Below are 24,153 nucleotides of genomic sequence, written 5' to 3' on the forward strand. Positions count from 1 at the left end.
GATGCCATGCTGGATGTCCGTCCCCGGCCTGGCTTTCAGCAGAGTCACCAGGCGGCTTTGCAGGGCCGGTCTGGTCCCGCTTCATCCGGGCGACTTGTCTCCTCTCTCGCGAAGTCCCGGCGGCTCCTGATGTTGCCCTTAGGCAGGTGGCCAAATGGAAACGGGAGAGGACTCTTTCTCTATCCTGTTCTCGGCTTCCAGACGCGACTTATCTCCTTCCTGGCCCGGCCCGGGCTTGGGAAGCCGTTACCCTTGGTCGGCAGGTGAAGGCAGCAATCTTCTAGGTATTGGCTGGCAATTTGCATCGCTGCATTATGCATGGGCAGAAAACACAGAAATAAAGTACAAGGAACAGGAAATCATTGCGGTGTTTTTAATCTGAAAGGTGAGATCGAACTGCTGTTTGTAGGCTTCCTTTAATGGCTCCTCAATTGGTAATTAGTGTTATATTATCACATATCTTTAATAGAATATTGATGCTGTTGGCAGAGATATAATCCCAGTGTCAAGAGTAATTCCCCTCTTCCCAGCGCGTTGCACTTATTGCGTACGGGCCCGGCAGAGCCGGTCGGGAGGCTCGGCTGATGCATCTCAAGTCAATTAGACGCAGCGCTTCACCGCGAGTGACTTACGGGACGTCAGAGCCGTGCGCATTAATGATTTGCCTTGGGAGCGCGAACTGCCAGGGAGGAGGTGCCGGCTTGGTCTGAGCGCCGCCGGCTGCTCGCTGGGCTCCCAGGGGAGCCGGGGGGTCCCAAACCCCGTCCCGGGTGTGCGGGAAGGAGCGCGCCTTCCTCGGGGGAACAGCGGAGCTCCGGGTTCATTCATCACGGCGCCTTCCGTTCCCGTTGGGAAGCAGGTGAAACAATAATAAATACCAAGCCACAAAAGTTAATCTCTATCCACAGCCTTGTAATAAATGGGAAGCTAAACAGAAATCGATGCGGACCTGTTAATTCCGGTCAGCTCCTGAGTCCCATGCGGAGCTGAATTCAGCCCTGGTGGGAGCTGTGGGGTGTTATTCCCACGGCGCCGGGAAGTGACACCTTCACAAGAGCTTCACTTTTCCTCTGCCGGAGCCGGAGAGGTCTCATTTGGCAGTGAGCGTCAGGCCCTCAAATTATATAGCTGAGGTCATTTTACTTCTTATACCTCGGGACTATTAGAAGAATGGCTTAATGACTCGCATCCCATCTCTTCCTGACGCGCATGCCCGGCTCAGGAAGATAACGCGGTCCTCCAGCCATCGCCTCTCAAAGGCAAATTGGGATCAATATTTCCCCCGTGATCTCTGCCCGCTAAGGACTGTGGCGGTTCTGGCTCTCCGCGCCCGCTGCTCGCCCTCCTTCCCCTCTGCTGCGAAAGCCGAGCGCGCTGGAGCCCTCCTTCCCTGGCTCTCCTCAAGGGCTCCTCAGCCATCTTTCAAGGGCACGGGCCGCCCGGGGCGGTGGGGAGCAGACAGCATCCTTCCGCCTGTCTGACGGCAGCGATGGCACGGCTCTGCCGTGCCGGGGAAGGCTTTCCGCAGGGGCAGCCCCGTCACAGCGGGGACCTTTCCCTCCCCAGCCCCCGGATGCGCGGTGAGATCCCCGGTGGGGCTCCAGCCGGTGTCTCTCCCTGGGGACGGCTCCTCCGCCGGCCTCTTGCCGGGGTGGCGCTCGCGGCTCTGATGGATGTGTTTGCGGGAAGAGCGTCACATCCCAGCGGAGTGATGCTGTGCGTGTTCCCGGTACATCGTAATGTCAAATATCAATCATCCACGATAAACACAGCTTGAAAGCAAAGGACACTTCGGAAGAACGGGAGAGAGGAATTTCAGGGCTAGCTCAGAGCTTGTGAGAGACCTGCTTCCCCCGGAGCAGGGCCATGCCGGAGCGGTGACCCCCCAACAGCGGTTCCCGGAGGAACTGTGTTGCCGTGCCAGCTCAGCACCTTTGGGTTTTTTCCCCCGGGACGAGTGATTTCTGCAGAAACCACTGTATCGAGAAGCTGCAAACAGCATCCCACGCTCAAGACCGATCTAAGGACACCCCGACGCTGCAGACCTCTGGATGGGTGTAATCGCTTCTGGGGAGCCCGTCGGGACGGCGAGGACTTCTCTCTGCACAGAACCTTCGCAGCCCATCCCCGACTGGTGCGTGGTGTCCGCCGCGCCCCTGTCCCCCCGCTTCCCTCCACCAAGGGGAGCTGCAAACCCATCTCAGCCGGGAGGATGGTTCAAGCTTTGGGCTCGGGCTTGGGCTCCTGTTCCGGAGACACGGCCCTTCCTCCCGAGGACACCCCTGGCCCCCGGAGGGGCCCGCGCTCAGCCCGACCCTCCCTTCGGAGCCAGCGCTGCTCGCCCCTTCGCCCACGGGCGCTGATTTACAGAGGACCCGCGGGTGCCTCCTCCAGCGCCACGGCATCAGGCCACCTCCAACAACCTTGTGCCGGAGCAGGCGCAGTAAATCTGCTGGGGCTTTGCTGCTTCCATCTGCACGGCTCCCTGATTTATTTCTTTATTCCCTTTCAGTGCCTTCAGCCTCAATTAAGTAAAATAGCTTACTCTGTGCCTGCATTACAGTCATAGCCCCATTGACATTTACACTTGAGTGTGGCTTTTTTTTTTCTTTTTTTTTTTGAGCACCATGCTGTATGGGAACCTTTAAATAGCCTTGTTTCCATCTTGTGGCATGTCAGTGCCGATGACAAGGTACAAAACTCTCTGGGAGACGGAGCGAGGAGTCCACGTGCGCGCAAGCGGCGGAACCCGCTCCTCTTTCTACGGAAACCCGCTTTCGGCAATTCGTTTGTCTCCTGTGCCTTCTGCGAGACTGGGAGGCGCATCGCCCGGGCTCCATGGATACGAACGAGAAGGTCTGTGAAAATGGAGCGTAACTCCCAGCTCTGAAATTCAGCAGGCTGGAAGCGTTCGTGCCGTCGCCCGGCACACGTGGGGCACGAGCCCTGGCGGCGCGTGGCACGTGGGCTCTCTGCCGCCGGAGGGATGCGGGGCAGCACAGCATCCCATTCCCATCCACCTCCAGCGGGATTTAGAGCTCTCGGAAAATCTGATCCTTCTTTAAAGAAATCCCGGAGCTGGGGTACGGCGGAGGGGAGGCACCACCGGGTAATTTCTGCTTCAAAACGCTCGCAGTGAGTTTCAAAGCCTGGGTGTATTTAACTTTTAGCAAAACACCAGCAATCAGAAATCTTTTCTTCGTAGACACAAAAGCGTCTGCGGCGAGGTCTCCCGGATAATGACGGCGATGCACATTAGCATATATTTTCCTGAGAACTGAACTGTCATAAGGCCAGCCTTGAAAGCTATTCCGAGTATTTACAGCTTTTATGAGGCCCCCCGGGAGAGAATAATCCTAAAGTACTGCAGACACTGCTTGGAAGAGCTCTGAAAAACATTCAATTTAGGAACAATTCTGCCTCCGTCTATCTATTTTTTGTAAGCGCTTGCTCCCGCCACCGGTTGTTTCCCTGCCCGGGTCTCCTCTGCCGTGGCAGCGGCTCGCAGCAAAAGCGACTCCGATGGCACAAGCGGAGAATTAAGGGACTGGGGAGGGAAAGGGCAGCGGCGGGCGGAAAGCTTCGGGAAAGAAAGTGACGCCTTCGTGCAAATACCTCCTTGGAAGTGAGAGAGAGAGAGGGAGACACGCAAGGGGACAAAGCAGCTGAATTGTCTCTAAACAGCGTGCTCTTCATACTTTTCCAGGAGGCATCGGTGGATTTCTGAGTCTGCCCGAATGCATCTGTCGTGTCCTATTACCCCACCCTCAGGATTCTGTAACCATGTCAACCAGAAGGGGAGACGAGGAAAGCAAGCAAAAAAAAAAAAAAAAAAAAAAAGAGGAAAAAGAAGGAAAACTCAGCCTGAAACCCACAGTCTCTTGGATTATGCAAAACACACGAGTACCTGATCCAGCTTTGTAAATTACAGGGTTTTACAGCTTTCTGTTTATAGTGGGATGTCACGAGTTGTAACGATCTGCTGTATCACTATGGGAGCAGATGCCAGGCTTAGCTCTCTGCGTGTTTGTGGCAGGGCTCTGGCTCGCTGCGGTGCTGCAGAGGGCTTCCGCGGCTCCTCGGCACGTTGGGAGGATGGGGATGGCGTTTGCCCAGGGCCCTGTGTGCAGACTCCGCTGCCGGCGCCCGGCACCGCTCCCCGCTGCGCGCCGGGGCATGGAATGCCCATCCCGCCCGGCAGCCGCGCCGCCTGGCCGCCGGATTACGGCTGCGCTGCCACCGCCGTCACTCGGTCGTCATTTTTCTACTACTTAAAAACTTCAGCGCAAAGCAGAAACAATCCATTCTGGCCATATTCCCTGTAAAGTAAATGAAAGCGGCAAGACGGGAGCCTCTGAGCGGACAGCTTGAACCAAGTATAACAGGCAGAAAATTCCTCCAGCTATCTGGCAGATAATTCCTGAACGGTAACAACAGCCATGGAAATGAATAGCGGTTTAAACAGTCTGAAGGTGTAGGAACGACCCCGCCGCGTTCTTTGCCGCACCTTCGCTCCATGCAGCAGGGGGAAAACAAGCCTCGTGTCTGGCTGTGGGTGCCGTCGGATGTGCATCCCTCGGAAATCCCCCCGTGCTGCCCCGGGTGAGCAGCCGCTGACGGGGAGCTCGTGGCATTATTCACCCACTGTTATCCGTGGGTGCCGGCATCCAGCACCCCGTATCCCCCGGGCAAGCGACGGGAGGCTCAGGAAAATAGCCGCGTCATTCCCTGCAGGGAACAACCCCAGAGGAGCAACAAGCGGTGCCCCCCCTTTGCAGGCGTTTGCCAGAAAGAATAAGCACGTGCCTGAATAGAAAGAAGAAGAAATAAAAGAATTCTTGGAGCTCGTCTTCGGGGTGCAGCAGGGTGAATGGCATGTTTTATTCAGCGAGGAGCAGCTGCGCTACCTGGAGCAGAAATTCAGCTTGTCGAGGCCTAATCTAGGTAGATCACTGAAGCTTTGGAGAGACTAAACAGCCGGAGAGCAGATCTCTTCTTTCTTGCAAGCAAGATGCTTCTGCAGAGGGGGTCGACCTCCTGCCTTCGCCCCGCAGCAGCCGCGCGCGGAGCCTGCCCTCTCATAGGGGTTTCCGTCATGCCGAGCCCCTCGTGGGGCAGCCCGTGGCAGTTCCCTCCATGGGATGAACCCCCAGTGCCTCGCTTTTATGGAAAATAAAAGCAGGAAGGGGCAGGATAATGGGGAGGGAGTGTGCCGGGTTCTGCAGGGAGGGTGAAGGGATGGCGAAATGCTGGCAGTGGTTTTGGGTTGCAGAGACGCAGCGGGAGGTTTTAGCAGAGGCGGTGCTGTCTGCTCCCAGAAACCGCGCTGAGCAAAATCCAGGTAGTTGCTGCAGTTGCGCGGTTTTCCTCTTCTCTTCTGCACTGCCCCTCCAAGCTGGGGGATTGGGGCAGGACCCCGAGGATGCGCTGCTCTTCCCGGCCTCCAGCGCAGCTGGAAAGGTGGCTCCGGGGCTCCGCCGGCTCGGTGGCTGCCGTTCCGCAGGCTGGGCAGAAGCGCAGGGTGCGTGGGAGCCGCCGCCTGCCTCTGCTGCCGGAGGTCAGGCGGATGGGGTCGTGACACGCTTTTATTCTCCTTTCTTCTGCGCGCTGGGAGTCGGAAGATAAAGTTAGCACAATTCCTCCTGTTCAGGGCAAAGAGCAAAACCTGCAAAGGCGAAAGCCTGGCAAATAAAATCCCTCACGTGCCTGGAACACGAGGCCGCGGGCGATGGGCCGGGGCTGGAGGGAGGCGGGCGAGAGGCTGCCTGCGAGTCCCGCTTCACCCGGGCAGTCAGTCCTGGTCTGCGCTGCCTTTCGCTTGCCTGAGGTGGAGGATTCCCTTGAGAGCCTGTTACGGCGGAGGGATTCCCCTTCTTCCCCATCCAGCCGCGGCCCCGAACGCCTCTCCCTGCGTTACCTCCCTCCGTGCAGCCCAACAAATGGCGGGGCAGAGCCGCACCGCCCTCCCGGCTCTTCCCCTGGCTCCCGAAGCGCCGACAGCTCTTCTGAGCCCTCTCTTCGGTGGTTCGTGTTGAGCACACACCAAGCCTCGCACTTCTCTTGGCAACTCCCACTTGCTTTTTCCATCTTTAAGCCGCATCTATATCGGCCAAGGACCAGCCGTGCATCCCAGCGCGGCTCCCGTCCTCGTAGGCGCAGTGGAGCCCGATCCTGGCCAGACCCATGGGTGGGTGTTGGAGCAGTGGCGGTGGTGGGGACGGACCGGAGATGTCCCCACCGGGACGCCGCGTCCCGCAGAGCGAGGGGATGGCCAGGGCTCGCGGCAAATGGCTGCCAGCGCGGAAAATGATTTAGGGGAGATGGTTTAAAAGTCGGGATGATTAATGTACATGACTCCTCCGGCACGCTGGAAAGGATAAATCAAGAGGGAAGGGGGAAGCAGGGCATAAATTCAGAGGGTGTCTGGCATGGAGGAAGGCAAGGCTCAGCCTGGGTGGCCCGCACAGCCTCATACCAGTGAGGATGAGGAGGGTACGGGGTTGCGTACGTGCTGCTCCGCCGCCAGGACCCCGCGCCACGGGCACACGGCGTTGCTCAGCCGGGTCCTCTCCCGGGGCTCCCCCGTGCCATCACCCAAGGTTAAACTATCTGCGCGGGAAAGGCCCGGGAGGTGTCCTGGAGCCCCTTCCAGAAACCCAGCAATAATCTTGGAAGACGAGGGAAGCAAAAGGTTTACGTGTATAGAAAAGGAGAGAAGCAGGGGGGGAAAGGGAGATTTTATTACTGAAATTTGCCAGAGAGACTCTTTAATAATGTCATTCATCTTTCTGTCAAATACATCACATTAGGGTAGTGAAAATGAACTTTGAGAGGGTGAATTAGGACTTAAACACATCAAAATGACTTAAGGAATGTTTAAATACACACAGTGTATTTTTCTTGTGCAGGCTTGTTTCACGCGGGAGTCTCTCTGCCGTTTGAGAGGGCGGTTCGAGGCCCGCGAAGCGTGCGTGCGGCTGTGCATCAGCAGTGCCGCTTCCAATAGAAACCGGGTGGAAATCAGGCTTTTCTTCGGACCAGGGATGAGCTGGGTGCAGTTAGCTGGCACGGAACCGTCGCCAGCCGTGAACCCAAAAGCTGAATTCCCCTGCAAAGCTCCTGCCCCCCCCCCCCCCCCCCCCCGCCCCTCGGGAGGGAAACGTCGTCCTTCGGTGTGGGCTGCTTTTAAATTCCGGCTGCTGCGGAGCCCGCCTCTGCCCTACCCTGGCAAGAGGAAGGGGTCTCGGCTTCCCCGCTCCGAGGTGACCCTGGACAGCCCGCGGGCGGCAGCTCGGGGGGGGCCCAGGCGAAGGGCGGCCCCCCCTTCCTTACGTACCGCTTCTCCTCTGCCTCGGAACCACCGCCTTTGAGAAAAGAGAGGAGGGGGAGGGGGAAAAAAAACAACCAAAAAAAAACCACATAAAAACCAAAGGAAAAAGAAAATTGCCTGTAGCGGCTTTCTTGTTCTGCAGCGTTAGGACTAAAAATAGCTGGGCAGAGGGTTTCTGGCAGCGGGGCTGCGTGCGGAGCAGGCGCCCGCTCCTCCCCGGCGCGGGAGGCACAGCCCTCCCACCTCCCAGAGCCAGTTCTTTGTCCGGCCGTCCCGTGGCCGGGGCTTTGCTTGAGTGGTGGTCCGTTTTCACTGCTCATCCCTAAGTGCTTCATCAGAGAGAAGCCGCAGGAAAACGCTGAGAGGGGAGTTGGCTTCTAGGAAATTAAAAAAAAAAAAAAAGGGGGGGGGAGGTTGGGGGGGATGATGCTGAAGCACAAAATTCGGTGAATGCAGGGTGCGCCACGCTGCAAAAATTGAACTTTCCCTGCCATGCGGCGCTCTTTGAAAGCATTCAATTATCTCCCCGCGCCTATAGAAAATGTTGGAATTGCTTCCCAAAGTCTTTAAAGGCTCTCTGTATAAAAGGCACACGGCCGCTCCGTGGCGGAGGAAATTAAAAACCCTCCACAGCAACCTGTTTGCCCTGGGAGAGGCGGGTTCATCTGGAAACATCTGCACCCGCATCTTCATCCCCTCCTCGCCGGCGTCCCGGCTCTCCCTGCAGACGCGGGGAAAAGGCGGGATGGCTCCGGTGGGGCAGGAGAGGGGGCACAGGACACCCCCCCCAGCACTTGAGAGGAGGACGGATAAAACACGAGGCAGGCGCTGCCTGGTTTGCCAGCGCGGGACCGCTCGGGGCCGGGGCAGGTACGCGCGTCCTCACCCGGCAGGTCGTCAGGAGCAGAATTATCATCCATCCGAGGCCACGAGGTTAAATGGAGCTGGGTTTAAAGAGGAGCTGCCTAATTTTATGATCAATAGTGACGTTTGTAAGCGTGCACAGCAGACAGAGGGCTAATCAGCTGCCGGGCCCGGGGTGGCGAGCTAATGGCTGTGGAGGTCGGGAAGGGTTCCCCCGTGGCACGCAGCCGCCCAGGTGACTCTGTGAGCGGTCACGGTGTCACCTCCCTCTGAGGCAGGGGTCGCCGGGGGCGAGGTGCCAGCCCGGTTGGGCCGGTGCATGGCTCAAAGCGTGTCTGTGCAATTACACTCAGTGCGCAGATCCATAATTTGAAGGTGCCTCGGGAAGAGGCGGAGGGTGCCGGCTCCGACCCGCGACATCCCGCGATGTGGGAAGGCGAGGGCAGGGGGACGTTCTCCCTGCGTGCAGGCTGGGTCCCCCCAGAAGAGCCTTTTCTCGGCTGCCTCCCCGTCCCTGACGCTGGGGGGTCTCCCAAAGCCCAACGGAGATGTCAGTGTCGCAGAAGCGTGCGGCAGCGCTCCGTCTGGGTGACCTTCTCGCTGCCAGAAAACGCAGCCTTTCTGAGAGTCCTCAGGCTGCAAACATCCCCCGCCTTCAAGGAGACAAGAGGCTTTCGCTGCACGGCTCGTGTCGCTAGGGCAAGCTGGTTTTCCGAGATCACATTCTCCAACTATTAAACCGCAGGTGCGGTAACTCCGGCTTTGTCTCCTTTCCCAGAGCCGACTATTACTGGGCGTGCTCATTATTAGACCGTGCAGAAATCCCTTGGAGTTATTCCAACATATAATACACGCCGAAACGTGGAGAGACCCCCTTGCCCTGCTGCGTGCGTATTTATGGAGCATCATCCCGGGGCCGGGGAGAGCTGGCGCCGGGCGAGGACTCGCAAACAGCACCCTTCTGCACCGTCACTCTGCCCCGCTTCCCCGCCGCCGTCTTGTCTTTCGGCAGAGCTCCTGCCTGAAATGCGAGCTGATGAGTTAACAGATGTGACAAATAACTGGTATATAATTGGTGTAACTTGTCAGAGGCATTCTGGCGCGCTCCCGCTCCTATGTGCTGCAGTCATGCTGCATTTTAGACTCCCCTGATCTCCGACTCCTGTCTCCGCAGAATATACAAGAGGGATCTGAGCGCACGTACACGCACAAACGCGCGCAGGGAGCTCGCGGGAGCTCGCGCTTGTCTCTCACGTCCTAACCGGGAGGCGTCATCCCCCCGAGCCGGGGGGGAGGTGGGGAGAGCACGGCACAGCCTGACAGTGCGGCGTCCCCGAAAGGCGTCCTGCCGGCTTTGGGTTTGATGCCCGCAGTTTCCGGGAAGACGATGCAGCGTTTGGGGGAAAAGCTAGCAGATGAGAGAGTACCCGAAAGCAGACGCTTTCAGGGAGCGGGAGCGGTGCTTTCCAGGGGCACGGCGGGTCCGGAGGGATGCCGAGGCTGTGGCTCCTGGCCCTGAGCGGTCCCTGGCCCTGCGGTCGTGCTTTCGCAGGTGACAAGCCCGTGTCCAACATCTCAGCTGGGTGTTGGACTGCTGCTGCCGTGCCTCCCTGGGCACCTCCGTCACCGCCAGTGGCCCCCACTCGCCCCAACGGCCTCTTCCCTTCTCTCTCGTCTAAGGCTCCCTCCCCTCTGTCTCCTCTTCCTCGGCAGAAACCCACTGCTGCCTGGGATATATTCTGGGTCAACCTCAGATAAGTTTTCCCCCGTGCCTTTATTTTATGTCCTCTGCAGGATTTCATGAGTTTTAGAATGTTTTGCTTCCTTTTCCCATGATGTGTTTTATGAGGTTTTAATTATTATTGTTTATTATCACCACGCTTTAATTGTCTGCTCCTTTCCCCCCGAGCCCTTGAGTGAGCAATTTATCAATAACACTATTGTTATTATTGCGATTATTTATCTCGCTTTCTCATAGTCTCCGTGTCTCCCCTCTGCCCCTTTCCTTTTTTCCAGGCCTGCATGTTAAGTTCCTTCACCTCTTCCCGTAAGTCAGCCCTGCCGAACCCTCTCAGCTGTGTTTCCACTCGACTTTAATGCTCTTTTTTTCCTCCTTTTAGTGAGGTGCTTCCAAGTACAGCTGTACTGGAGGAGTTACGACCAGGTGCGGCCCTGCAGCGACGAAGCCACCGGCCTCAGGCACCGCCTTGGACTGCGGCCGCCCTGCGTTTCCCACGCTGCTCGGGAGGAGCTGGGGTGGATGACGAGGAGCTGGGATGGATGACGAGGAGCTGGGGTGGATGACGAGGAGCTGGGATGGACAATGACCATCAACCATCGCTCTGCCACAGCAGCACCCGGCCGTCCTTACGGTGAGAGCTGGAGCCGGTGCACAGCCGCTCCCCCGGGTACCACTCCTCACTGGGGCCGGGCCGGGGGGTGATTAACGAGGGGCAAGCGGAGGGATGAGCTGGGCGATAAGGAAACGCTCCCCGCCCTGTGATTGGGCATCTCTGGCAGTGGGAATGGCAGCGGCGGGGACCGGCGAGGTGCGGGGCTCCCTCGGATGCTCGTGCGGGGCTAACGCTGCCGGGATGCGGGGCTGGGGAGGATGCGCCTCCTTGCATGGGGTCACGCCAGAGCTGCTGAGCTGCCTGGCAGCGGCGTCGGGCTCCTTCAAAAAGGTCTCAGCTTTGCTGGCGTAGAAACAATATCCGGGTTTTGCTCCGCTTCTCCACGGGAGACCCGCTCGCAGCCTCTCCTGGACCCGGGTACCGCGTCGCAGAGCGCTGCAAGCTCCTTGGCTTGGCTTTGCCTTGCCGTGGTGGCTGGGACTGGACGGTGGCCATGGCCGGGTGCGATGGGCAGGCAGCAGTGCGTGCGCGCGAAGCTGCTTCGTTACCCCGGGAGCCGCAGTCGGAAGCGCCTGGGCGCCTGGGTTCATTTCTCCCGTACCTTCGCTCCCAATGAATATCTCCGCTAATGAGTTTGCTGGCAGGAACAACTGCATGGACAGCAGTTTTGCAGTCAGCGCCGGCTAGAACTGAATTTTTAGCTCATAAAGACAAGGGCTGTTGACCAAAGCCTGATGCTAGATGTGCCAGCTGCGGGAGGCACGGCCGGGACCGAAATCCCTGCCTGGGGTCGGCCACGCGCTGACTGGGACACAGGAGAAAAGATGAAGTTTTGCTCCCTAACAACCGGAGGAGGGAAACGGAGGGAAAATGCACCTTATTGTTTGCTAGACAGCGTTCGCTGGGCTTCGGGTCTTTTATCGGAGGAGTAACCTGCGATCAGCACCGCACGCCCTCGGCCTCGAGCTGCCGGGCAGCGTCTTCGCTCCCCCCAGGCCCAGGTCTGGCGTCTGGCAGCTCTGACGAGGGGGAAACAAACCCATCGCACATCGCGTACATCGCACCTTCTCCACAAAGGGGCTTTTAGAGCCGGATTAAATGGGTTTTGGGGAAACGTCTCCGGGATTGGAGCTACAAATGGCTTTTTGATCAAAACAAAAGCGTTCATTTTGAAAAACCAAAACTGTTTCATTAAACATGTTTGGGCTTTGTTTGTTTATGTCAGAAGCGAGAGGTTCGCCGGGGTCTGAAAACTGAAAACTTTTAAGCGTTCTTCTATCTTGGACTTGCAATGAAAAAGCAAATGCATTTCAAAGGTGATATGGAAGAATAAGAACAATTAAAAATTTATCTCCTGGGAGAAAAAGGAATGATTAGAACGATCAGAAAAAAGTTCACGTGTCTCTCTTCAGGCAAACTTCTCTCGGCTTTAAAGGTAGGAGATCGCATCTGGTATGAATAGAATCGCACGGGGTCCTTTTGTGTCATTTGAAGCTGGAGAGGGGAGTCCGCCGAGGGATGCAGAAAGGCTTTGCTGACACCTGACATTTGAGGCAATCTGCCCTTTTCCAAAGGCAAACGCCTTAGAAGTATTTTCACGAGCGGTAGCGATAATCAGGCTGAAATCCCAGCTCCCCTGAAATCAATGGGCTCTTTTGCAGCCGCCGTAATGGGGCCAGCGTGTCTCTCCCAGCCTCCGCCGGGGATGAATGAGCGGTGCCAGCGCGGGGCAGGGACCGGGGCGATGCCAGACCTGCTGCTCCTCAGCCCTTTGGCAAGGAGCCTCCCAAACCTGCGGGCGGAAAATGTAAAGGAGGGACCAGGGCCACAAAGGGCCGTACAGGAGGGAAATGGGTAAAGTGATTAAAACAAAGTGCTGCAGGGGATGAGAAAGAAAAGGTGGGCGTGCGGAGCAGGACAAAGCAAAGGCCAGGCTTGGAAGACCGAAAGGAAGGGCAGACCTTACGGAAAATTGAGGAAAGGAGGAGCAAAAGGCAGCCTTGAAGCTGTTGAGGAGGCAGGGGCAGAGGAGGAGGAGGATGCGCGCCGGGGAAGAGCCCCGGGAAAGGGCACAGCATCACCCTTCAAACACGCTGCCGCCTGGGTATCCTTCCCACGTTTCGTGCTGCTGATTTGACACCCGTTCCATTAAAAATGAACGGCGCTTCTGGCTGTCCTCAGTACCTAGGAACCGGTTAAAGCTGCGTGCCTGCCACGTCATTCGGGAAAAGATTTAAGGCCAAGCTGCGACCTCCTTCCAGGGCTAAGACAAGTCAGAGCCGACCTTGGGCGCCGCGGCCCGTGGTGCTACCAAATGGGTAAGGGGTGCCGACCGTACCTTGTAGCCCGGCAGAAGGGCCCTCTTGGTCCCCCTCTGGTTTTCCCAGGGGGTTTTGCACGGCCCGACAAAGCGGAACACTGGTGGTCGGTGTGCAGCCTCCCCTTGTCAGCGGGAGCTCTCCCGTGGCCCTTCCCTAGGGGGGGATTTTGAGCACCCTTGGTAAAAATTCCCCATTTTTCATCCAGAGAGGTGGCGATCACGCTTGAGGCGGTGAGAATCGCCTTGCCGTGAGTGGGATCCATGCCCCACCACGACTGGGTAGAAACCTCTTTCTTCTGCTGGGTGGCTCCTCTGGTTTTCACCCCCTTTCCAAGGGACGATCGTCGGGTCGCACTCAGCTCCAGTTCACTCCAGCGGGATGAAGAGGACGTACCGCAGCTCCGTGCCTGGCTGTTATCCCAGCCCGGGGCGTGGGGCTGGGCTGGCGTCGCTCCTGCGAACCCCCAGCTCCCAGCGTGTCCCCGACCCGGCGGCGGGAGCACGATGCGACGGGAGCTGGGCTCTGCGGCTCGGCCGGAGCCTGGATCCATCCCGTGAACAAAAGAAACCCACCTTTAAAGGGAGACAAGCCCTTTGCAAAGGGGAAGCAGCTGGCTCAACTAATTAAATGTTAAAAATCCCAGCAAGACGAGCGTCTCGGGGGAAAACAAACAGGCGCGACAGGCGGGATGGGAAGAGTTGGAAAGGATCCCCCACGGCACCCCACACCTTCGCTCTGCGTGTCCCGCGCCGCGGCCGGCTGTAGGGAGCCCGTGGCCACCGCAGGCAGCTCTGCCTCGCTGGGAGGCGTCTCCATCGGTCTTTATTTAATGGCTTTGGGGGAAGGGGGAAAATGTTTGTTAGCGGTGGTTTTGCAAATCGCCTCTTTGCGGAGAGGAAATAAGAGCCATCCATTTGTGCTCGCGCTATTAAAGATTTTCTATAAAGTGCCTACATTTCCAGTCCAGCTGAATGGATTTCACTGCAGAAAACTGCGAGGACGGAGAGGCACAGCGGAGGAAAATATCATATACAATGATTCACAAACACATAAAAATACCCTTCCCAGCTTGTCTGTTCTTCACCCGCACAACAAACACCTTGTGACTCATTCTCGAATGTATGGACGCATTTGAAAATGAAAGCTGGATTTGAACATTATTCATTAAGACCTGGGATTAGTTCACTTCTCCATTTAGCCCCTAAAAGCCAGCATGCCAAGTCAGGCTAAAACACATTTGAAGGCAGTCTCGGTCACCAGACAGCTCTAGCAGCCACAATATTTTTCTACATCAATGTTCCTGTATCTGGCTTAAAAAAACACCCCAAACCTTAATTCCTCGCTCCTCGCGTGGAATTAATCAGATATCTGGAGGTAGGTGGAGGAAAAAAATCAACATTTTTCTTGGCAGGCACGTTTAACTTGAAGGGCCGTAGCTCTTCCTGCAGCCGACGAGATCGCGACGTCGAGAAGATAAAGAAAGGGGACGGAGGGCATCCGCGGAGTGACAGCCACTTGAACGCCCTGCTGCCGGCGACGGCAAAAATCAAGATATTGGTACAGGATGATTTACAGGCGCCCGTTGATACAGCGTTCCTTTCACAAACGCGTGGACTCCCACCTTGGAAGAGCCGTTAAGGAAAAGTCACATCAGCCCTTCGGACTCCTGTCAGACGCGGAGACGTTGCCGGACGCTGCAGTGGGAGCCGAGGTTGGAGCAGCGCAGGGCTGCGCTGCCGTCCCTGCCGGCGACGGATGTCTGCCCGCCGCTGCCGCGCTGCAGGAGCCCCGGCTTCCCAACCCACCTTCTCGCAGGAGCACGAGCGCTGGAGAGGCGTCTGGCACAGGGGACGGCGCGAAGGGCACGCGTCACGCAGCAGAATCGGCCCAAAGCAGATGCGATTTCGTTCCCGGCTTCAACATCTGAATTTCAGGCAAGCCTGTAACTGGCACTGCGGTTACGTGTGAGGCTGCGGCATCCTCTCCTTCCTCTGCCAAGGGGGAAAAGCAGCACAGCTGTGCTTACGGCTGCTCCTAGGCATATTTAGTCTCATTTAATGACAGTATGGGGCATTTTGGTGCAAACACATGGATGACGCGACCGCATTTGGGCGATTACTCAGCTAGCCGGTTGTTGCGCCTACCCTTTGGATGCCTAATCCTGCGTCGGGAGTGGGATGGGCTGGGCCGGGCGTGCGGGTGAGGTTCCGTTACCAGTGCTGCGCCCGTCGAAGATGCCCTCTACGGTTAGATTGCTCCCAGGCTATCAGCAGCAGAAACGCCATGTGAGCAACGCACCTGATGGAAAGCAAGCGAGCGGCCATCACTGCGACGCTCGGGGTGTCGAGCGCTCGCCGCCAGCCGCCTGAACCAGCCGCGGGCCACGGCGGCAGCTCCCCTGCATAATTTCACAGGACCGATACCTTTGTGAGAGGCGCAAGCTGCTTGTGGGCAAGGAATCAAAATTCACAGAATAAATCATACACGCGAAATTATTTGCCCAGCTTTGTTGATTATTGGCCGTTAAAAAAAGTTGGGGAGAATGGAGCTGCTCCACACGTAAACACCAAACGGATACTTGTCGTCGGGAGGTGCCGGGGTTCGGCGGAGGGAAGAGGAGGAGCTGCAGCCCTGGGGAGGAGGGGGCTGCCTGCTGACCCCCCTGGCCACCCCCGAGGCTGGGGAGCGGGGCAGCCCCCTCCCGCAGGCGGGCGCGAGGCGGCGACGGGCAGCTTGGCAGGGTTTCCTACGGCGGTACCCGGCTGGCTGCAGCGGGATGGCGATGCTACCGTGCGTGAGAGGGATGTACTGTTTGCTAACTGAATGAGGCGGGGTTTATGATGTTATCTGTACGTTATAGAGCGTTTAATGGCAGGAATGCAGTTCAGCATAAGCATCGGAGCGAGCGCCCGGCTTGCTGTGCGCTGCTTTGCCAGCCCTAAGCCCTAGAAATAGTGCCAGGCCCGCACCGGTGCGCAGACCCAGGGGAGCAAGGCAGGGATTTCGGAGATGCTGAAGCCTGACTTATCCGTTCCCAACTCAGCTATGTGAGGGCAAGGGCCATCAGGCAAATATTTGGGGAAAAACTCTGTTCTGCAGCTGAAATCCGCGGTGAAGATGGCCTTAAATATCCAGGTGCTTCTCCAGGCTCCGCGTAAGGGATATGCCGTGGTTTTGGTCCCACCAGGAGCGTGTCCCGGCTTTGCGGACTGAGCCTGGGGTGCCCCGTGCGGGGATGGAGGGTGCTGGTCCCGCGGCGCCTGGCCACGCTCCGGCTCTCCACGAGGAGGAGGACGAGGAGGAGGAAGCAGGCGGTGGGTCAGTGTATTGAAGGTCTTTGATTGAACCCGATGATGAATTGCAGCTTGATGACTTCCTCTACATCAATGGAGCTGAACTGGCTTGGGGAAACTGTTTGATTTAAGAAGAATAGGCCTAATTTTGGAAGCGCTTCACACCCATCAATCTAAGTGAAATTCATTTATCTGAGGCACAGCTGATATGTCTCCCATTTACATAGTATTAAGTGCCTCACAATCCTTGATATATTGAAGCTCGCAGCAGGGGAAAAGGATCGCGTTGCTACCCCTGTTTCGCAGGCGAAATTTGCAGCGTAATCAAATGAGTCACCGGAGTCAAACCAGGGCTCTGCCCCGAGCCCAGAAATGGCATCCTCCTCCCGGAGACGGGCACGTGGCGGCTCCCAGGCTCCCGGCGGCCACGGGCAGAGCGGCTGCGTATACGGTGGGGCGTGACGTATGCGGGGGAGCGGACAGAAGGAGCCTTCAAAGCATTTTCCATCTCCGATCTAACACGGTTTTGTGAAGTGTTTGCAATAGCGTCTCAAAGGCAGGGCTGGAAGGCAGACTGGGAATCACAGCGGTATCTGATGGAAGAGATATTTAGAGGGAAGAGACATATGGCATCTTAAATAAAAAGAACCTACTCAGTGGTTAATCTCCACTTGAAAAACATCCAGGACAGCCTCGTCCGTCTACCGCCGCGCTCCCCGCCACGCAGCCTGCTGTCCAAAGATGCAGACACCGCGGTCCACGCCGTGGCTCTTCCCGGCCGCTGCCGAGACGTGGAGGATGCTGTTTTCTCCGTCCCCAGCGATTCCGGCCACGCCATGGAGGGGGTTACGCTAGGAGGGAGCGGGGCGAGGGATGATCTGGTGCTCGCCGCAAAGTGCTGCTGCTTCCCCGGAGGGTGCTTGCCCGGTGCCGGCTGCTCGCCGCACGCGCCGTTCATGGGCTGGCTGGAGCCTGACGACGCTCCTGCACGGCAGCGGCAAGGCGGGGGCTGCCTCCACCTTCCCCCAGCTGAAGCCAAGGCTACCGATGAACGCCGGGCTGTGGCCTGGTGCGAAAAGGCAAAGGCAGGTCACTCCGTGGAGGAAATTCCCGGGGGCCCTCGGACTGGAGCATTCCAGGAGCAGGGCTGAGGTTTCAGGGGAACCGAAGCTTGTTCCCCACCTCTTGCTGGGTCCTGCCTCCGAAAACTGCAGCCCGAGCCCGGCAGAGAGGCTGGGGGGCAGGCGGGGGCGAGGGGTCTGGGACCCTCAGCGCCATCCTCAATTCGTCAGCCCCCGCTACGGCTCTGCCCTCGCTGGCCCCAAAGCAGCAGGAGGCAGGAGAAACAAGTGCCTCCTTCCCGCAACTCTCCGTGGGCACTTAGGACAATGATGAAAAGTCCTCGAGCAATCACACAATGTTTGTTTCACGCCAAAACTATCCCAGCCGCTTTATAAACAAGCGTGAGTAATGGGCGGGGGGGGCCCAGAAGTTTCTCTCTCTTCCTCTCCGATCTTCTGAGTATGCACTTCTGCCGTGATTTATCCTTGTTGCAACCTTATCGACTTGACTGGGGATGTAAATCAAACCACCCAACATTTTACCCGGAATTCCAATTATTTATACATAGATGGAAAGGCTATAATTACGGCTGCTAAATGCGGCCCGGCAGAGAGACACAGGTGTCCGCCTTCGCGGAGGTTAGGGATGGAAAAGTCCAGGCTGGCTCCCTGCCCGTCCCTGCGGATTCGCGGCTCGCTTGCGCTGCCGCGGAGGACGGGGGAGCAGAAGCCCCGGGCTGACATGCGGAGCGGGGATATATTTAGAGTTTGGCAATTAGTCCGTCGATCTTCTGGAAAGGACCTGACAAGGGCTTTTTCCCCTTTTTTCCATCTCGCATGTCCAACCTGTTCTCGGAAGAGGCCTGGAGAGGAAAAATCGATGGATCCTACGTGCGGTTTTGTTCATGTCTGCTCCGGGAGCTGGTGTTTCTCGGGAGGGCTGTCGTGCCGTGCCCGAGCTGTGCCTGGGCGTTGGTTGCCAGTGCAGTTCTCTGGAGAGCGTCCGTATGCACCGCATCCCTGCTCGCCGCCATCTCAGCTGGCCAGGGGCGACGGGGGCTGGGGCACGATGGCTCTGCCCTGGCCACCGCGGGGGAGCCGGCGTGGCATCAGGGGAGGTGGCACTGCTGGTGATGGCTCTTGCCAGCTGGGTCTCCTGGTAGGAGCCCGGGGAGGCGGCTGCGCCTGCGGGCACAGGCAGGATCTGTCCCAGCTCGCCTCGCCCGAACGTAGCGTCCCATCTTGCTTTCCCTGCGCGTTTCTTTGGCGGTGGGAAGAGGGGAGCGGAGGCGGGCGCGAGCGGTGTTTTACATCCCAGAGGAGGACCCGGGGCTTCGGGGCAGCAGCAGCCGCGGCTGGTCCATCGGCGCACGCCTGAAAATCCGCATGACGTCACCTTCATTAGCCGATCTGCTCCAGCCGTTTGGGGAAAAGCTCCTGACAAGTGATTTAGCGTCCCGGTGAAAGCGCGACGCAGTGGGAGACGTCCCTGGCCGCCGGAGCCTGGCTGCCAAACAAACTTCCCCTGCTCCTCTTCCAGGTGCTAAATTAGTCTCTCTCCGCAGAACGGCAATCTGTTGTTAATTAAAGGATACCCAAGGAGGTGACAACACCAGCCTGGGTGAAAAGTAAAACACGCGAACGCTTTTCCCTCGTTGTTTGTTTCCTCCTGTCGGCTCATCCCCACCTCGTCCCCCCCAAAATTAAAGCGTCCCTGGCTGGGGCTGGTGGTGGAGAGGCAGCAGAAAGTGGCGGGCGGGCGGCCCACGCCGCTCCTGCCCGTGTGCCGGTGGGACGGCACATTAAAATAAAACTGTTACATGCTCGAAGGGATTTCAGCTATGGCTGGGATAGCGGGAAAGAGATTAACGGCGCTGCTTCCCCCCTGGCACCGGCGTGACTGGCAGCTTGGGTAAAGAAGAGCCCACTCTAAACGCTCCCAGGGGTCCCGGGAGGAACTCATTACGTCTAGACTGGCAGTAGCCGGCAGTACTGCTTTGTGAGCTGTGAAACTAATGTTTATCCACCGCTCAGCTCGATTCAGCGCCATTTAAGGAGTCCGGGGTATTAAGCCGGAGGAATGAGAAGTACGTCACCCGGCGTGCTGCTGTGACAGACCCCGGGGAGGAGGGTGGGAGCGGGGCCCCGTCCCACCAAGCCGCTGGAAGGAGTCTGGGCTCTGCAGGGTCTCCCACCCGCCCAGGCTTCGGCGGGGCTTCTCTGACAGCCCTCCTGCACAAGCCCGCTGCCAAATTTGCCTTCAGCTCAAGGCAGCCGCTGCCTGTTTCATCTGTAAGTTGCCATGTACTTTAACAGCATCTCCCTGATCCCTCGTAATCTCGTTTTTTTCCACTGCTCCCAGTCATCTCCCTCCCTCCCTCCCTCCCTCCGGCAGCCGCGGAGCCGGCAGCAGCCCCGCACGCCTGTTAGAGGCTGGAGAGCATCACGGCAGCGCCCGCGGTACCCGGGCGTCCCACGGCTGGGCGAGCAGCGGGGTCCAGCAGACGGGCCGCGGCCGGACCCTGGGGGATTTGGGGGATGGGATGTCCCTCGCGCGGCTCCACCGGGGGACGACGAGCGGCGCAGGGGCCGCCATGCGTTTCTCCACGATGCCCTTCAGGGGCCCGGTGTGAAAGGCATCTAAAATTCATAAATGTCAAGGAGGAAGGGAAGTGAGGACGACTAAATATAGACACCCCAACACCTCCTTCCAGGCTACAAAAGCGGTGTGATAGATGCAGCCTAAAAGCCTCCGCACACTTGAGCCTGGCAAAGCACTTACGGGCAGCCTGGCGCGGGGGGACACCACGGTTTTACGTGGGTCAGTGGCCGCTGTGCACCCCCAAACCCCTCCTCCCCCTCTGCCGTGTGCGCTGCCACGCTCCTTATCCCAGCAGCAGCCCGCAGGGGTGGGCAAGGGCTCCTCCGGCTGTCCCAAGGCTCTGGCAGGGCTGCTCTTCCAAAGGGGACCTCACCGCTAGACCCTGCGACCCCCGGTGCAATCAGTGAGGGCTGGGGACGGGTTCTCTTCACAGGCTGGGTCTGAAAGCGGCCGGGGAGGGAGCCTGAGCGCGGCTGTGCTGGGGAGGGGTGGTGGGAGAGCCACGCTGTGTGCCCAAAGAGAGGAGTGAACTTCTTCCCAAGCGTTTTGGATAAAAGAAAAAAACATTGCCCGCCCACTGGCTTCTTCCCGAGCATCCTCCGCTGGCAAACACAGCGGGACGTGCGTGGTGTTGCCGGCCCAGGAGGGATTGCTCCGCCGTTTGCCGCACGTCCTGCCGGAGCTCGGGGGCTGCCTGCAGCTTCCCCACCGAAACGCGTCCCCGCTGGAACCCAGGGTTTCACCAAAACAGGTGGTTTGCGTGGGAAAGGTGGAAGTGAAAAACCCGTGACGTTTCTGAGGTGAAAATATCTTTTCTTTCCGTTCCACGGGAATCGTGGCTGTTTACTTCTCCATTCCCCTTCAAGGGGAACAAAACCGGGTCCTGAGGTGTCTGGGTGTCCTCTGGAAAGGAGATGCTGCTTTTTCAAAAGGGAATCGGGTAGCAGAAACAGCTGAAACCCGAACATAAATCCCAGGTTGTCAGAGTCTTCAGTATCTGTTTTAATTATTACTCCGCTGGGATTTTCTCAGAGATTGTATTTCCACAGTGATAACTGTTATCACTTTATTTCATAGCCCCGGCTGTTGGTAAGCCAGGGACGAGCAGGCTCAGTGTCGAGAAGAGTTTCCAGGACACGTTGGAAAGCGGAGAGCGCTGGCTTTCCTCTGCCCCGCTGGCGAGGAGCACGGCGTTGTCCCCGGCGTCCCCGTCCCGCTCCGGGCTCCCTGCGATGGCACGGCCGTCCCCTGCAGAGGGGCTGGGGAAGGCCGCAGCAGGCCGGGATGGCTCGCAGCGCCCGCAGGATCCGGCCCCTCTAGGTGACGTGCCGACAGAGCGGGGGAAATGGGATGCCGGGGACAGCTCGCCGCAAAGCACAACCCCCGCCTCTCTAGTCCCATAATTTTTGTTGGGAAGTTTTATCTTTTTAATTTGTTACATATCATGCATCGTCTGATTAATTATTGCTTCTCTGCAGGGAGGACTAGAGTTTATAGAGCAATATAGCATTAGTGTTAGCTTTACACCCCCCCAAAGCCCAGCGGAGGCTCAGCAGAGTACTTATGCGATGTTCTGTCGATAATAATGACTCAGCACTTGGCCGCTCGGTGGGTATATCAGAAGCGCTTTATTAAAATGTACACAGTAGATGCAGCGAACATAAATACAGCCAAGAGATGCAGAGCGTGCCGTACCGCATACGGATCAGTCCGTACGCCGGGGCGGCCTCGCCAGGAGAGCTGGGCACCCACGGCCCCTCTCGCTGGCAGAGCCCTGCCTCCGCCGCCTCCTCCTCCTCCTCCTCCTCCTCCTCCTCCTCCTCCTCCTCCTCCTCCGCCTGCTCGGTGAAGCCCCGGCAGTGCAGGAGTTTAATTGCCGCGGCGGCCTGGGATGCATTGAGCTGCTCGGCATGTCCTTCAGCTGCGCGACTGCAGAAACAGCCGGCGTAAAATTCCCTTTACAGCCACGTCTCTCCGCCGGCTGAGCGAGAGCCCTCTCCCTGAAGAAGCCTCCCCATCCAGCAAACGATATCGAGGAGGTTGTATGAGTGATTGGGGAAGGTGCCGCGGCAGGACTAACAGCAATGAAATGCAGTTGAACATTTCCAGCGCTGAGTAAACCATATGTCTTCATAATTTGATTGTGCCCCGGTCCCCCAGGTACCTCCCAGCTCTATTGAACACCGATGGAGTTATTTGGAATCATAAATAATATTATCAAAGAGGGTCTGCTGGGTAAACAGAGGCGGCGCATAAATTGTCGGCGCGCGATATTGATTGTTCTGAGCCGACTAATGAATTATTCTGTTTAAGGGCCCGTGGAAACAACGCTCAGCGTTTTCGAGGCAGGGGCCCTTTGAAGAATTTCCCCCCGGCGCTGCTGGGCTTTGCTGTCCCGGCCACAGCCGGCAGCCGCCCATCGCCCCGTCCCCAGCCCTGGGTGGCAAGCGGGCAGGGGGGAAATAACCACGGCAGCTTGTCGCGGGCGACCCGCAGGGCATTGCCCGGACCTTTGATCCTACCAGCGTCACCTTGTCCTCCTCATTTCTCATCTTCCCTTCTTCCTTCCCTCTGTATTTACGCAGTGCCTGGCGGGGAAGGGACCCGATGGGAGATTGGGGGATGCTCTGAGAGGTGCCCCAGGGGCCTTGGCACTGCCCTGTCCCCGTGCCAGCCACCCGAGGCTTCCCACCCCCTTCCCACCCCCTTCCAACTCCATTCCCACCCCATTCCCACCCTCTTCCCACCACCTTCCCACCCCCTTCCCACCCCGTTCCCACCCCAAACGCTTTTCCCCACACGCGGGGAACCTGGGCGCTTCTCCCACCTCTTGGCATTTCTCCGCTTTTTGGGTTTGCAGCTGTTTAAATAGGGTTTTCTCCCCGCAGACATGGCAGCTGCCTCAAGGCCTGCCCCAGAACGAGGAGAAGAGAGACATCCTTTTTAACACAACTTGCGTGGGGTTTTTTTTTCCCCACCTGCACAATACGTTCTGTTAAATTTATACTTTTTCAATCCCTTTGATGTAGGGGACTCAAAACACGTCCCCGCTAATCTCGCGCAGCAGTGCCTGAATCGCTGAAGGCGCTGGCTGGGGATATGGCAGGGAACCAGACAACAATTATTGGCGGTTTTGGGGGCTGGGGCAGCGTCAGGAGACAGCTAATTTTAAAATAAATTACGCCATTAAAAGGCTTTTGTTCTTTTTCACTCCTTTTTGGGCTACAGGCTCAACGGAGAAGAGGCAAAGCCGGAGCATCCCGGCGGAGCGGCCGCGCTGGGTAGAGGAGCGTGGCAGGGCTTTGTGGCGGGGAGGAGGAGGAGGAGGAAGGCAGCTTTGTCTGGGAAGGAGCCCTGCCCTGGGCGAATGCACTTGCCCGCCAACCATAATTAATTATTACCGATTTTGCCATAATACCGTGTACTTCAGGGCATTCTCTCTCCTCTTTCCCAGCCTTTGAGCTGTGATTGCTACTCCACTTCCTGAAGGAAGCCCCATCATTTTCCCTCAGAAACGGAGCTGGTTCAGTTTTCATAGCCCCTTTGCCAGCCCATTAAGCATTACTGAATTCACCATTCCTCACCCGTCCGACAGCATTTCTGTCTCCGCTCGCTTTTCCTTTCTTCCTGAAAAGCTCAGGAAGACGCTCGCTCGTAACCGTGGGTTTAGCATCCAAGAAACCCAAGAATTCACTTAAAGTTAAGCAAAAATCGAAACACTGCCACGGCTTTACCAACGGGCAGGATCAGCCTTGGCTTAGCCTCTGCCCAGCGGCGGAGTGAGCTCGCTCTCTGGACGCGATTAATTTGGTTAATGAGGGTCTCTGGGGCTCCTTGAGGATGCTCACCCGGCAGCTGGGCTCAGAGAAGGTGGTTCTCTCCCACGAGGGGCTTTGCCCTGTGGAAACGTGGCCATGCCAGGCTCCGGAGTGGGATGGAGGGGAATGGAGCGGGATGGAGTGGGACGGAGTGGGATGGAGGGGGATGGAGAGGGATGGAGTGGGACGGAGGGGGACGGAGGGGGATGGAGAGGGATGCTCCGGAGCAGGATGGAATGAAGTGGGATGGAGCGGGATGCCTGGACCATGCAGGACGGCAGGAGCGCATCCCCCGGGAGCCTGCCTGGATGAGCACACACGTTTGCCCCAGCTGCGCGAGGATGGCAAGGAGTTAAGCCCAGCCACCCCAGCACCGTAATGTCCAGCATAATTCAGACCATTTAATTAGTGTCCCACGCTTGGCATGTTCGATAGTGTTTTCCCCCCGGGGAGAAGCGCACCAGCTCACATATATTGCCTGTTATCTTCCAAGTACTCGGAGCAGAATGC

This window comes from Larus michahellis, chromosome 17 (genome assembly GCF_964199755.1).
Source record: "Larus michahellis chromosome 17, bLarMic1.1, whole genome shotgun sequence".
Classification (NCBI taxonomy): domain Eukaryota; kingdom Metazoa; phylum Chordata; class Aves; order Charadriiformes; family Laridae; genus Larus; species Larus michahellis.